The sequence below is a fragment of the Panthera leo genome, chromosome A2 (genome assembly GCF_018350215.1).
Source record: "Panthera leo isolate Ple1 chromosome A2, P.leo_Ple1_pat1.1, whole genome shotgun sequence".
Classification (NCBI taxonomy): Eukaryota; Metazoa; Chordata; class Mammalia; order Carnivora; family Felidae; genus Panthera; species Panthera leo.
This window is the reverse complement of record NC_056680.1, coordinates 153,723,388-153,734,088: the sequence shown is the minus strand read 5'-3', so window position 1 is coordinate 153,734,088 and position 10,701 is coordinate 153,723,388.

Here is a 10,701-nt window from a genome sequence, read left to right as displayed (position 1 = left end):
CTTTTTGAGCCCAATACGTAACTCTTAAGCAGAATCTAGTAATATTATCGAGGCTCATAGTATGTTCTGTTTTTAATTTTTTCAATGTATTATTATTTATTTTTGAGAGAGAGAGAGACAGTGAATGAGCAGGGGAGGGGCAGAGAGAACGGGAGACACAGAATCTGAAGCAGCTTCAGGCTCTGAGCTGTCAGCACAGAGCCCTTTGCCGGGCCGGAACTCATGAACTGCGAGCTCATGACCTGGGCCAAAGTCGGAACCTTAACCCCCTGAGCCACCCAGGTGCCTCGAGGCTCATAATATGTTCTGAACTAGGTATCACGCTAGGCCCCGGGGACGTGGAGACCCACATCCTGACTTTACAAGCTGATCACTTATGAGGGAGATCCCACAGGGGAACACATAATGTACAATTTCCAAGTGTGACACAGCATGAAAGACAGGAAGAATCGGAAGAACCCAAAGCATGGCGACTACTTTGGACAGGAAGGGAGAGAGGCGTTAGGAGTGGGAGGGTGTTCAGATTCATAAAGAGTAAAGTCCTTGGGGTGCCTGGGTTGCTCAGTCGTTTGGGCATGCTGCTTCACACAGGTCATGATCTTATGGTTCTTGAGTTCAAGCCCGGTGTCAGGCTCTGTGCTGACAGCTGGGAGCCTGGAGCCTGCTTCTGAATCTGTGACTCCCTCTCTCTGCCTTTACCCCACCTCATGCTCTGTCTCTGTCTCTCAATAAATAAATAAATATTTTAAAAAATAATAATAAGGTCCTCAAGAGGAAGGAGTTGAGTGTGAGGATGGGGGGGGGGGGGGGGTTGCTTTAACCTTGAAAAGCCAAAGGAAGGTCCCATGGTTCTAGACACCAAGGGGCAGAGAAACAGAGGTGATGGTGGGGGTCGTGGGACGCTAGTGGTGGTGGTGATGGTGGTGGTGAAGGTGCAACTTCTTAAGGAGCTACAGGCACCCAAGCAGGTGAAGTTGAGGGATTCCTGGGGCCCATGTGAATGTCAATGAGCAGAATGATGTTATCCATATTAAGGTACATGGACAGCAAAATCAGTTATATCAAATATAAACCCTAAGTCAGAACCTGTAAGGGGCAGCCTTTAAAAATCGCAGATGTTGCTGCAGTCAAGCTGCTTCTCACATGGGTCATTTTATGCAATCTGTTTCAGGATGTGTTGGGGCGCCTGGGTGGCTCAGTCGGTTACGCGTCCGACTTCGGCTCAGGTCATGATCTCGCAGTTCGTGGGTTCGAGCCCCGCATCGGGCTCTGTGCTGACGGCTCAGAGCCTGGAGCCTGTTTCATATTCTGTGTCTCCCTCTCTGTCTCTCTGACCCACCCCTGTTCATGCTCTGTCTCTCTCTGTCTCAAAGATCAATAAACATTAAAAAAAAAAAAAAAAAAAAGGATGTGTAACAGCAGGAGTGTATTTGGAATGATGAATGAATTAAGAGACTAAATATACAAACAGGGGTGCCTGGGTGGCTCAGTCGGTTAAGCATCCAGCTCTTGATTTCGGCTCAGGTCATGACCTCATAGTTTGTGGGTCTGAGCCCCACATCGGGCTCTGTGCTGACAAAACCGACCCCGCTTAGGATTCTCTCTCTCTCAAAATAAACTTAAATAGAGAGAGAGACCAAATATACAAACAGACACTGGCCAGATATATGACGGTGGAACTCTGACCTGCAGCCTCTGCGGTAATAGGTCCTGGACAGTCAGGACTCGGTCAATGACCGCCAGCTTCTCTAATTTTCATCCCCAACTTCCATCTCAGGACCAACCACGGGAAGCCAGATGTCTACTCCAAACCGGTCACAGGAGATGCCCAGGCCCCCAGCGTCCCTGTGCCAACAACCTCCAATTAGGGCCCATTTGGTGCTTTTTTTTTTCTGTATAACCTGTCCCCACTAGCATTTGAGTCGCCACTTGTATTTGAGTCTCTGCCACATGCAAGTGATGATGGCTGACTTCCTTGCTATAGAAAGCTCTGGATACACGGCCTCCGTTTGTTCTCACTTGGGTGATCTCCGTTTTTTTTCCATAGAAATTTTCGTGACACCTAAGCCTGCTAACTATTCATAGCTTCCAGTTCTTGGAGACGCTCCTGCGTATGCTGTTAACTCTGCCACCACTAGGTGGCACCATTCTCTCGTGACCTGCAACCGAGGCTTCCTCGGGGTTCCCAGACCTGACGGTGCGGGAAGAGAATTGCAAAGGCCCACCTGGCTGTGCTTATCTTTTTACGTGATCCAAATGACTGTGATTTTAGCATTTCCCATGGAACATTGTGACAGAGCAGATGTGATGCAGGGCCAGTGCTTGTTCAAAGCCCCAGGATAGGGGATAAAGATGCAGGATTGGCTGGCTTCAGAGTTCTCAGCCTCAGCACATTTGACATTCGGGGCAGGATAATTCTTTGTTGTGTGTGAGGAGGGGTGGGCAAGGGGGAAGGGAAACCTAACGGTGCCTTGTAGGATGCTGGAACCCACTTGATGCTGGAAACCCCCTTTCCCGATTATGACTTTAAAATATGTCTTCATGGGGCACCTGGGTGGTTCAGTCGGTTGAGCGTCTGACTTCGGCTCAGGTCGTGATCTGGCGGTTCGTGAGTTCGAGCCCGGTGTCGGGCTCGGTGCCGACAGCTCAGAGCCTGGAGCCTGCTTCGGATTCTGTGTCCCCCTCTCTCTCTGCCCCTCCCCCATTCACACTCTGTGTCTCTCTCCTTCAAAAATAAATAAACGTTAAAAAAAATTTTTTAAATATGTCTTCAAACATTGCCAAATGTTTCCTGGGGAGCGAAGTTGCCCCCAGCTGAGAACCACTGGGCTTAGCTCCTTTGGAGGACAGTTCTCTGTTGAGACCCTTTCAGCCACTCCCCCCTCAACACACATACTCGTTTTCTTCAGAACAGGATATCAGCGAAGGGAAAGCCCGGAGCACGCCTGCTGCAGCACCCCCTTCGTCCTGCCTCGAGCAGACCCTAGACCAGCATGTCTCCGGCGGGGACTTGAGCCACCTCCACTGAAAACACCTGGGGAGCTTGTAAAGCTGCAATCCCCGGGCCCCACCCAGCCCCCCTTCATTAGGACCCCTGCTTCCCCTCCCCTCCCAATACAAGGGCCCTATCAGGCAAACAGAAAGTTGGAGAAGGACTGACTCTATCCTGCCCCCAGGTCCCGCTTGGTACACCTGGCCTGCAGTTGGCGCCTAAGAGAGCTGGACCTTGGCATGAAAATGCTGGCCGTGGGCCACCCATGTACATCTACTCCTCAAGCCTGCAGAGTAGAAAATATCAGAAACAACACTGGAAAAGGACAGTCAGGGACGAGGCTGAAGCAGGCGGGCTCGCCCACCTCTTTCCCCACTTGCCACAAAGATTGTCCCAGACCTTCCTCACGCGGGCTCCCTGGCCGCCTTCCGCTTTCTCCTTTCTTTCTCCTTAGCGGGCTTGTCAGAGGAATTGCCCCTCCTCTGAGTCCCGCTTTCCGGCTTTCTGGGGTTGCTCCGGCACCACCCGGGGCAGGTGCCGCTCTTGTGCCAACGCCAGGTGTCCTGGCAGGTCCCTCCCTCCTCGATGAGGGGCTTGGCCATGCCCACCTTTGAGGCCCCTTTCTGCTCTGCTCTGTGGGGCCCCACCCATGCGCAGCTCTGATGTTCCCGGGCCTTCCACGTCTCTGCTGTCAAACCGGGCCCATGACACCAGTAGCCCCGGCTAGTGGTCCTACTGGCAGAGCCACTCAGGTCGTCCTGGGTCAGACGGCTGGGTACTTCCGGGCTCTGGCACTCATTCGCAGTGGCCTTGAGCAAGGCACCTACCTCTTTTTGGCTGTGTCTGCATTGGTAAGAGGCTATTAGAACCTCCCTCCTAGCTGGTCTCTGCAGCACCTTAACATTACCTGGCAACACTCAGCCATACGGGGAAAAGCAGAAAGAATGAGAACCGGTAGCTGCTTTGTGCTTTTTCTGACTGTTTGAGAAGGCGGGAGCTGGGTAGGGCCTGAGGGCCAAGTGGCCTGATCTCCCCGGACACCTGAGACCCGCGAAAGGGAGGTGCCGTGCCCAAGGTCACACTGACATCTGAGGGTAGTCAGATGTCACCTGGCTTGCCTTTGGGCAATATTTTCTATTTTGCTCTAAGTTGATCTGAGAGATAGAGGAAGCAGATCAGATATTAGGGCCTCCCAGGGGCACCTGGGTGGCTCAGTCAATTGAGCGTCCGACTCTTGATTTTGGCTCAGGTCATGGTCTCACGGTTGTGACGTTAAGCCCCACATCCAGCTTGGCATGGAGCGTGGATCCTGCTTGGGATTCTCTCTCTCTCTCTCTCTCTCTCTCTCTCTCTCTCTCTCTGTGCCCCTCCCCCACTCATTCTTTCCCTCCCTCCCTCTCTCTCTCTAAATTAATAAACCTAAGGGGCACCTGGGTGGCTCAGTCAGCTGAGCATCCTACTTCAGCTCAGGTCATGATCTCACAGTTTGTGAGTTCAAGCCCCACATCGGGCTCACTGCTGTCAGTGTAGATCCCACTTCAAATCCTCTGTCCCTCTCTCTCTCTGCCTCTCCCCAGCTCACTCTCTCTCTCTCTCTCTCTCTCTCAAAAATAAATTTAAAAAGGGGCGCCTGGGTGGCTTGGTCGGTTGAGCATCTGACTTCGGCTCAGGTCATGATCTCACGGTCCGTGAGTTCGAGCCCTGCGTCGAACTCTGAGCTGTCAGCACAGAGCCTGGAGCCTGTTTCAGATTCTGTGTCTCCCTCTCTCTCTGCTCCTCCCCTGTTCATGCTCTGTCTCTCTCTGTCTCAAAAATAAATAAACGTTAAAAAAAAAAAAGTAAAAAAAAATAAATAAATTTAAAAAGCATTAAAAAAAAAAGATATTAGGGCCTCCCAGAAACATGTTCCTTTAAGCGAGGTGTGGCCTCTGAGAGGCAGTGCAGGGCTTTGCAATTATTTGGAGGTCTAAAGGCTGAGATCAGGTCCTGGGTGAACGTTAGCCAGGGGGGTTGAGCTGGCAGGTTTTGAGGCCGTGGGTGCAGCACCCAACTCATAACGTTGTGTGATGGAAACGTTTGGAGAATTCTTGCCTCCCCATTCAGGTTTGAGGAGATCGTCTAGCTGGCCAGGAAGTAGGTCAAGGAAAACTCTGAGAAGCAAGACGGGAGTCTTGTGTCCTCAGCACAGGCCAGAGCTGGTCCGACTGACCTGGCATGTTCTGGAATCACAATGAACAGGAAGAGCTAGAACTGCTCCTACAAACAAATCTGTGGCTTCAGAAAAGAGAATCTAAACCATCGCACTCTTGTGTCCCTTCCTCAATGTTCAACTGGGTCTCCCAACAGGAAGAGAATATATGAGTCGAGGGTATTTGGCTTTGCAGGGCTAACATCTGAAACTGCCTGGCGGTGAACGCTGCAGAATGTCCTTGACTTTGTTCTCGGCTTTCTGTCGTAAACACACTAGTTCTTGTAAAGTGATGAATGCCTTAATTCTTTGTGGGGGAAAAAAAATGACCCTCCAAAGCTAAGGGCATGGAAATGCAACAGATGGTTCTTAGGCAAAAATTATGTTATTGTGTCAGCTGCCAATTCAGTGATTCTTTGAGATTTCCAGGATACCCTGACAAATGTCAGTGGGTCTAGGATGACGAACGTCAGTTACTCCACAGCGCCCCCTCATGGGCCCCCACAACCGCCGGTCTTCCCATGCCAGTACCGAAGGCAGCAGGGCACCCGGAGAGAGGAAGAGAGGGGACAAAGCCATCTCCGCGGAAGACGGGCCCTTCACAGCCAGGAGAGGATAAAGGAACCTGAAGCCTTCAGTGTGGGCCCTGCTCACTGCTTCCCCTGGGTGGCTGCGCCTCTGACCCTCCTCCTGGATGACATTTGATTGGGACCAAGAACAAACCAAACCTGGATTTGAAGTTTGGGTGGGATGGCTGGCTTGGTTTTGTTTCCCCAGAGGGAGGCACATGAGGGTTGTGGCAGATAGGAAGGAACGTGCGTCCAGCTGTCTGTAGGCAGGGGAGCAGAATGGGCCAAGGATGGGTTAGCAATGGAATGAGAAGGGAAGAAGGCAGCGGGCCTCCTATGGAGGAAAAGAGCAGGGGAGCGCTGCTGCTAGTGGGCTCCAGTCAGCCACTGGAGGGCTGTGGAGGAGCTTTGCCAAGGGCATATCAAGGTGAGGCTGTGGATTTTTTCGTGCCCCTAACATAAGTTCCTTCCTCGCTCTACCTCATTCAGAGGTCATGCGCTTAAAAATGAGCGATTCCTGGGGCGCCTGGGTGGCTCAGTCGGTTAAGCGGCCGACTTCAGCTCAGGTCAGGATCTCGCGGTCTGTGAGTTCGAGCCCCGCGTCGGGCTCTGGGCTGATGGCTCAGAGCCTGGAGCCTGCTTCCGATTCTGTGTCTCCCTCTCTCTCTGCCCCTCCCCCGTTCATGCTCTGTCTCTCTCTGTCTCAAAAATAAATAAAACGTTAAAAAAAAAAAAAAAAAAAAAAAATGAGCGATTCCTCTCCCCACACCAGCTTTCTGGATAAAATAATAATAATAACAACACCCAGGGGCACCTGGGTGGCTCAGTCAGTTAAGCACCTGATTCTCAATTTCGGCTCAGGTCATGATCTCATGCTTGTAAGATCGAACCCCGAGTCAGGCTCCGTGCTGAGTGTGGAGCCTGCTTGGGATTCTCTCTCCACCACCGTTCCTCAAATAAACAAATAACTAAATAAACATTTAATAGTAACAACCAAACCTCTCCTCTGTTGTCCGCTGTGTGTATACCTTTCAACTATGCCGCCTGCGTGCCAGTGAGACGAGAGGGCTCCTATCTCTCAAGGGCTGAGAAGGAATGGATCCCGGTGACCCAAGCAGGGGGTCTGCTGTCTCTAAGGAGGGGTGTCAGAGAGGTCTGGGGGAACTGCACTGCCTGAGCCTGGGGGAGCATAGCCAGGACGCGGATTGATCGCTGATCCAGAAATCCCAGTCCGGGGTGGCTGGCACTGGGCAGAACCACTGCTCTCAGACAAGCTGGCATAACAAAGAACCTGGCTTGAGCCAAAAAGGCCTTGGAACTCAGTTTTCCCGTCCATAAAATGTCAGGGATGATATCGGATTGCCCAGGGTGCGGGGAGGATTATGTGGCAAGACCATTCATGAAGGTGCTCAGTAAATGTTTAGCGTCCGAATGGAATTTAAATTGGGACACCTGGGTGGCTCAGTTAGTTAAGCATCTGACTCCCGATTTGGGTTCAGGTCATGATCTCAGGGTTTGCGGGTTCAAGCCCCATGGGTTCTGCACTGACAGTGTGGGCCCTGCTCGGCATTCTCTCTCTCTCTCTCTCTCTGCCCCTCCCCTGCTTGCACATGCACTCTCTCTCAAATGAACTTTTTTAAAAAAGGAATTTAAGTGGAAATTAAACAATTTGGGGAAGAGGAGTTGTTCAAAGGCTCCTTTTCAGGCTCTCTCCCCGTCTTCATCAGGCTAGCCTTCTTCCAGCCCTGGGTACTCCTTCCCTTGGTTTATAGCTGAGATGAAGCAGGCTCAGTGCTGTGGTGCAGAAGGCCCTGGACCTAAAAGAGGTTGGGGGGAAGCTCCACTCAGATATGAGAGGAGAAAATGGGCTGCTGTCCTAGGAAAATAGCAAACAGGAGGTGACCGAGAGTGCCCCCAACAGGCCAAACCCAGTACCACACCATTTACTTGCTGATCTGTTTTTAATCCCTCCCAACAGGATGAAGTGGGTTATAACCATTGCTACTTCCACCTTACAGATGAAGACACTGTTAGAGGCAAAGCAACCTGCTCCTGAGCCCGTGCTCCTCGACAGGATGCTGAAGGAAGAGAAGGGAGGGGTAAGAGAGGTTCTGCGGCGCTCCTTGGTTGTTCTAGGTGGAAAAAACAGGATCCGAGATGAAGAAAAATCAACTCTGTCTCCCTCTTCCCATCCACACCTTTCCCGCCTTGAGGCCAGGCAGTATCTCCTACCCTAGACCTCATTTTCCAACATGGAGAGACGTCGAAGACAGACGGGGAGGGCCGGGGGCACTGTTGGAGCAGTCAAGTGTCAGGAACGGGGCGAAGAGGGACCACTGAGAGGGTCTTCCAGGCTCCTGTGCACAGCCCTCACCTTGGATGGCTACCCTGACCTCTGGAGCTGGAGACCAGGGCTTGGGATGGATCAAACACCAGCTGGGAAAGCTCCAGAGAGCCAGGCGGGGCAGGGCCACCCAGGAGAGGCCGAGCACTGCCATGGCGACAGTGGCTGGTAGGCCCAGAGACAGGAGCAGCCGTGGGGTTGGGGGCTCCAACAGGCAGGCAGGGATGGAAAGTCGCAAAGCACAGGCTCCACTCAACAGAGTCCGCCCCAGGGAACTGAGGCAGGGTCTGGTTCTAAAACAAGCTAGTGTCTAGAGCTCAAAGATGAAGGAGCAGAAGGAGTGCTGGCCACCACCAAGGAGTTGCCACTAAGGAGCTCCCCAGCCAGCCTCCTCTTGGTTTGTCCAGCTGACGTGGGACTGGCAATTTGGAAGCCACGGAATCAAAGGTGACCAGCCTGCGCTGTGTGTAGGATTGGGGGAGGCAGCCAACTGGGCTCTCAGCTCCATTTGCCATTTGCCCCACTTTGCCAGTTTGCCCATGATAACCCAGAGCCCCGGGAGTAATAAACGTTGAAGCCAAGTCCTAGAATTATTTTTTAGAAAGTGAAAAGGTATTGAGTCACCTGGGTGGCTCAATCAGTTGAGTGCCTGACTCTGGATTTTGGTTGAGGTCATGATCCCAGGGTCGTGGGATCCAGACTGGCTTCAAGCCCCAAATGGGGTTCTGAGCAGAGCATGGAACCTGATTAAGATTCTCTGTCTGTCTCTGTCTCTGTCTCTGTCTCGCACTCTCCCTCTCCCCCACTGCCCCTCTCCCCCATTCGTGTGCTTGCTCTCTCTCAAAATAAAGTGGAAACGTATTAAATGATGCTTCAGCAAACAAAACAATAATTTAAATGCTTATACTTTTAAAAAAAGTAATTTGCTTGTACCTTGCAAATTTGTATTCTGGAAGTTTACTGTGCTTAGTTGAAGTGGGTATAGCATGATGGAGTTTAGGAAGCTTTAACAAGCTCTAGAAAAGCTTCAAAAATCTCACAGAATGAGCAAAACCCTGAGCTAAAGAGACACAGCTTTTTTTCTGTGACTTTTTTTTTTTTTTTTTGAGAGTGAGAGAGTGGGGGAGGGGCAGAGGGAGAAAGAATGTTAAGCAGGCTCCCGGGTCAACAAGGATCCCCACATAGGGCTCCATCCCATGACCCAGACATCATGACCTGAGTGGAAATCAAGACTCCCATGCTCAATCCACTGAGCCATCCAGGCGACGTTCTGTTCTGTGACTTTGATATCTAAATTAGTCCCTCAAATCTTGGGCCCCAGTCTATAAAGACTGCCTAGACAGTATCTAATGTTCCCCATGTTCTGCAATAGTTTTTCTTTTCTCTCTCCTACACACCCCTTTTGTGGATTTATAGGCTAGGGCTCTATCTCCCCACACCCCCCCCCCACACCCCACACCCCCCACCCCCGTTGCCTAGGCTTTAGACCCTTCCTTCTAGGGGCCCCTGAGCTAAAGACATGAGTGACTTTTCTCTGGTATAGAGATTCGCCTGGAGTCTCCCCCCACCCCCTCCACACACACACCCATAAATCACCACTGTCAGTTCCATCTCCCTTTCATCAGGGAACTCCTCCGCTCAAAAACCTTCCGTGGCCCCCCATTGTCCTCAGCACGAGAAGCCCACAGCATTTTCGCGTGTACTCCTCCTCTGGCAGTCCCAACTCACGCGATCTGTGTTCCTTGATTGCCCTACGTAAGCGGGGGCAGTGGACACTATAAAGTCGTGTCCCCTCTGGGAAGCTTCTCCTGACTCCCCCCCCCCCCCGCCCGGCTTGGGAACCCTTGTGCCCCGCGCTCGCCCCCTCTCCCCCGCCCCCGGGCTTTCGATGCCTATGTTCTGGTTGTCGGTGCCCCAGCCAGACTGCAAGCTGCAAGGGGCAACAGAGGCGGCTGACTCGCTGCCCGGGACGTCCCAGACCCCAGCGCCGCGCCCGACCCGTAGTAGGTGCCCCACAAACGCGTTTGGCGACGGAGCGAAACGGGCAGGGGGGCAGGGAATGTCGCCGCCGCTTCCGTGCCTGTGTCTCAGGGTCTCGGCCGCCGCCGGGCGCCTCGCGCCAATGGACCCCGGGCCTGGCGGAGGCGGAGAACACCGCGCCGCCCGGTCTCCAGCGAAGAAAGGGTTAAGCCGCCGTCGCCCTACCCACCCCCCACCCCCCAAAAAAAGGCGAGGGGAAGAGTCCGGCAGAAGGTCCTGTTTACGGGAGCCGCTCGAGTCCGCGCGGCCCTGGGAGAGGCGTTGCCGTGGCAACGGGCCGGGCGCCCGCCAGCTGCGGATGAGCTCACTGGAGCGGCGGCGGCGGGCGGGGGTCGGCGGCGGCGGCGGCGGCGGCGGGGCGCGCGGCCCGGCGGAGAGGACGCGGCAGCCGGCCCAGCCCGCCCTGCACTCGCCCACAGCGGCGGCCGGGCGGCGGGCACGCGAGCGGAGGGCGCGCGGCTCGCCGGGCGCCGGGAGAGGCCCGGCCGACACCAGGGCGGAGGGCTGCGGGGCCATGGCGCCCCGGGCCCCCGCCGCCCGCCGCCCCCGCCCGCCCGGGCGCCCCCGA